Below are 5,153 nucleotides of genomic sequence, written 5' to 3' on the forward strand. Positions count from 1 at the left end.
AAATTTAGTCATCGTTTCATTTTCGTTCAGTGAATTCTTGGCACTTTGCCTCGGTATCATGTCCTCACCACTGATTTCTCTCTCATTCTGACTTCCTCCTGTTTACATCTGGTGGGGGGATTTTCTTGAAAATTGATTTAGGGCAGCCTGCATCCGCCACCACCGGTTGAACCTTTTTGCCGCTTCCCCGCCCTTAAATCCATGCCTCAGTGTTCTCTGCCAAAACATCAGCTGATTGTATCCCTGTTATTCTTAATGTTTTATTTATCGTTGAGATGTAACAACCCCTAAAATCAATATAACGATTATTTTTCTTTCAATTACCATTTGGAGGGACATGCCAAAAAATTGTTGACCGCTCTTAATTTTATTCAATAATAATATTATCCCATACATTCATACATCTTTACATATTAATTCATACACCTTTTTTTAATTTCAATTTCATTTAATTGAATAAATTTCAGCTAACCAATTTATTAAAATATAGAATATAAAATATAAAATTATAATTATTATAAATGATAAAAAATTGGTGAACATCTGAATTTTTTTATGAACAGATTACTTTCGAAAATTGTAAGAAATTTTTCCTCTATTCGATTCAATATCATATTTTCGAAATATTTCCAACGTTGCACCTCCAGAGCTCCTTCTGTCGGCCCTATGTTTATTACTTCAATTTTTCTCTGGCTCGCGTGTGTAGGGAATCGCCGAAATAAATAAACCCCGCGTGCGTGTACATCTCTAGGATTTTTACAATTCCCCCTCGTTTTCTCGTACATCGTCGCATCCTCACTTGTGATTTCAGGCACGCGCACCTTCCCTGTATCATTCACGAAAACTTTTCTCTGTTCCTTGAAGCTGTTGAGATCCCCCAGGAGATTATCCACCAGCAAGTGTTCAACGCTCGAGGAGAGAGAAAAATCGAAAAAATACAGACGGAAGGGAAAAAAAAAAATTTCGGAAAGAGTCAAGTGAAAATATTGTCGAATGGAAAGGAGTGAAGGAACTGAGGGAATTTGTTGCAAAGGGCATAGTCCTGGGAGGAGAGAGAGAGAGGATAAAAAGTAATTTGCGAAACGTCAGACGCGTCATTCCTTTCGACAGGCCATGGCTCCCCCTTTTTGCGGCCTTAATTGGCCTACAACCCCTGCTCTTTTTTTTCCTGTCTTCTCTCATGGAAAAATATCTATCGACAGGTTCACAAAAGAAGGGCGCACGCGCAAAAAATCATTCATTCACCGGAAACAGGAATTTTCCAAGTTTCATCAAAATAAAATGGCATTCGATCCAATTTTTCCAATACGACGTGGCAATCAATTCCAATAAAAAAAATTGTGAGTGAATTTTCATAAATTTTTCCGTTCTGCCCCACTACTCCATTACCTGCCACCCCGACATGCCATAGTTCACGATTAACTGGGGAATCGTCAGAATTTATTCACAACGTTCCCAGCTACTCCATTCCCACATTTTTTCCCCTCCCCCCTCTCGCCCCCCCGCGTCGCACTTTTTACCCTTAATAACAAGTGGAATTTTTCCCAGATATTAACGAGAACCCTCTGCATATTTTCAATGAAATTTTACCTCGTAATTATGTTCACTGGGTGTTGGAGGAATAAAAAAAAAGGAAAAAAAAAATCTGGAATCCGTTGTCTCTCGGGGAGGAAAAATGAGAGGGGGAGAAAAATGAGTTTCAAATGAGACAACGCGCGAGAGTGGATCGATCCACGGATGGAGGGGGTGGTAGAGGGTGGAAATTCCATCGCGCATTTTCGACATTTGGGGAGGGGTGGGGGGGTAGTGAGGGGATGAGGGGTTGACGGTGAGAAGAGGAGAAAAGAGAATGGGATATAAGGGTTTTCTGAAGCGCTAGGAGAATCGTCCGGATAGCTCCCGGAATTCCGGCTCGATTTTCCGCATGAGTGTGTTGCACGCGGCTGCGCGCACATATTTGCTTTTTTTAAATGTCTTTTTTTTTTATATATTTTTTAACATTTCATTTCTCTCATTTTGTCCATCGGGGCAATCGAAATGAACGATATAACGCTGAGAGAGTCACCCCCTTAGTTCCACCCTCCTGTATTTTTCTATCTGGTGGGTGGTTAAACGATTTCACTGGAGATCATTCTGACCCCTCCGCAAAACCCACCCTTCATACCAACGGTTACTGCAGTGTATATCCGGCCAATCGTCAATCCACCCGCAATTCCGAAATGCCCCAGGTGCAACGGATAATATCAGCGTTCGTAGATTTTTTACCATTGCCACTAGTTTTTTCTGTTTTTCACCCCCTTTTTTTATTTATTTATTTTTTGCAACATGGGTTACGAGCTGGTGTAGAAGATTTATGGATTCCGAGGAAAGGAGAGGAGCCTCGCTATCGGTTAGGGGTGGTTTTTTGTTAATGGGAAAAGTAAAATAATATCCAATATCTAGTTGTTGGGGAATTGTTTTTTTTTTCTGTCTGAATTCGGATACTTTGTTTGGTATTTTTTTGGAGTCTGTTTGCTCCTCGGGTAATGGAATATTCAGGCACTGCAAATAAAAATGCAGAATTGAATCAATGTTTTTTTTTCTCCTGTCATTTATAAAAATCTTCATGAAAATTATTTGTTTTCAAACTGTTGCACTCTGAATGAAAAATGAAGAGAAAGTAGCCGTGAGTGGACAATGAAAAATTTTCAATTGAAAAATAAACCGGTCTCTCCCACCGATGCATTCATGAAAAGTTGAGCGCGAATTCATAATTCCTGAAGTTCTCCGAATTTTTCTCCAGTGGCTCCTCTATTATTATCTGAAAAACAATACAATGAATTCAACTTCATTTTTAATTCCCAACAAGACATAAAAAAAAGTACATGAATAATGCAATTGATCCCCCCGAAGCGAAAGTCCCGGATGAGCGAAATACTCACCAGTTTTAAATAATAAAAATAATAATAATAATGGAGAAAACAAATGAATCACCTTCACTGGAAGCCCATTATCACCCCCTGAATAAAACATGAAAGAGCGGAAATTTCTTCCACCAATACACCTGCATCACAGTAAATATTCTAGCTGGCAAGGACAATGAATGCGCATGCGATAACAAAAAGCCCTGATAACAGTTGTTCCATAATTCGCTCTAATTTTCAAACCCTACGGCCCGTTGTTAAAAACGAATGGAGAAAATTTGCCCTAGATACTAATACCCAAGCAAGCCACCAAGTTCAAGTTATAAAATTAAGACGCAAATTGCCAGGTAATTTTTCGTCAGAGTGCGCGCCGCCATGAACTCGTACTCAGCATTCCGTATTTACATTACTTACGATTATATTTTATTTTTTCAAGCAACGACGGTGAAAATAGGCCTTAGCACTGGCAACTGCCGTCTGTGCACCGAGGTTTAAAGTCCTTTTTGTAGATGTACTTACACCACTCGGTACAGTGCTCGTCCTGTTTGCATGTTGAATTGAGTTCAGAGAACTTTCCTCCACCTAGAAAGGACACCCACAAATTTATTTCAAGCAAATATAATTATATTAATATCATGTCAATAGAGAAGAGTCCAACGGCATGCGGACATGTATTTAACTTAGGGTAATTGCAAGATTAATTAAGATTGTCGAATACTGAATATATTTTCATTATTATCAGATTCAGTCTCAAATTGATGATTTCGAAAAAAAAATTATTATCGAATTCAATATAAAAAACATTTTCAATGTGTATTATTATAAATTATTTTTTTCATTATTTAAGATTTTTTTATTTTTAGAGAAATCCACTTGACAGTTTCACGATTGTTAAATACTCAATTTATCTTTTTGTTTGTTTAACCATAAAAAAATGTTGAAAATTTCAATCGATCAATTTTTAATCTGCCGTACACAGAAAATCGGAGGAAAAATCTCAAATAAAAGAACTGAGTGAAATTACTTGCGACATCGATGAAAATAACAATGAAAAAAATAAAAATAAAAATTCTGGAAGACTCCATAATTCGAAAAGTAATTCCCGTAAAGAGTCGGAACAAATTCGTAAACCAATTGAACAGTAATTTTGCTCGTTAATTTACGCCATGTACTCGACGACTGACTATGTGGTCTCTTTAAGCCACCGATATGACCACACACCGTCACCCCTGCCAGTTAACAAATAGCAAAAACGAGTGCGCAAACCTCTCGTCGGTAAAAACACGATAGGCTGAAAATTTACAAACGCAATCAACAGAAAACTCCACGATAATGGAAAATAGCGCAAATGGCATATTCGTAATACAGTGTTAACAACCCCTTCATGCCGGTTCAACAATAATACTACGGGTAAAACGATGTTAATTATCAAAATAACCGAGTGAAAACTCAGTGAAAGGGATCTATTTGAAGTTGTGTTAATGCAAGAGCAATCAATTTAATTCCGCAATGTAATTATCATTCGAGAGGGTTTACACATGAGATGAGTTCGAATTTAAGCTGATTAAAATCATGATGAAGGTATAAAATTATGGAATCCATTAATTCGAGCTGTTTCAAATCCATTCACATATTTTTTTTTATTTACTTATTTATTAGGATTGCAATTTTTATTTCATTCTCCCCTTCTCTCCTTCCTTCTCTCTCCCCCTTTCTCTCTCTCTCTCTCTCACTCGCTCACTTCCTCTCCCATTAAAAAATAAATCTTGTTCATCTCGTGTGATAAATAACAAATCAACAACAATGTAAATTCATACCAGCGTACCGTCTACCTCTTTGAATGTTTCAAAACAGCAGTACATCAGTCTGAAATCCAAGACCCCCGAAACATGACATCTCTCGTCAGACATGAGAATTATCTCCTGAGAATTCATAACCCATTCAAGGTACCTGCAATGTTCTCCATTCCAGACGTATTAACTATCCCATTGAAAATTCACCCCCTCAAAAGTATCTCCCACCGATAATTCCTCCCCCAACATTTTTCAATCCTCTCCCAAATATTGCATTCTTGTAATTGCAGCTAATGTGAATGCAATGTAAATAACTCATATTAAGGGTTCCACCATTCAAATAAATAATAACAATCACTAAATCGCAAAAACAATCTGCGAGAATTTAAATTTCTCTTTAAAAAATTCATATGGCACGAAAAGTGTCACCACTTTTCCAGCTATAATTTCGGTTTTA

General features: G+C 37.4%; 1 protein-coding gene across 2 annotated transcripts in view; it reads left to right on the forward strand.

The window, feature by feature from the left end:
- PlexA (plexin A) overlaps positions 1–5,153 on the forward strand; it is a 178,894-nt gene that overhangs the window by 102,478 nt on the left and 71,263 nt on the right. The window lies entirely within an intron of this gene.

The sequence above is a fragment of the Fopius arisanus genome, unplaced genomic scaffold, assembly GCF_000806365.1.
Source record: "Fopius arisanus strain USDA-PBARC FA_bdor unplaced genomic scaffold, ASM80636v1 scaffold00048, whole genome shotgun sequence".
In the NCBI taxonomy this organism is placed as follows: Eukaryota; Metazoa; Arthropoda; class Insecta; order Hymenoptera; family Braconidae; genus Fopius; species Fopius arisanus.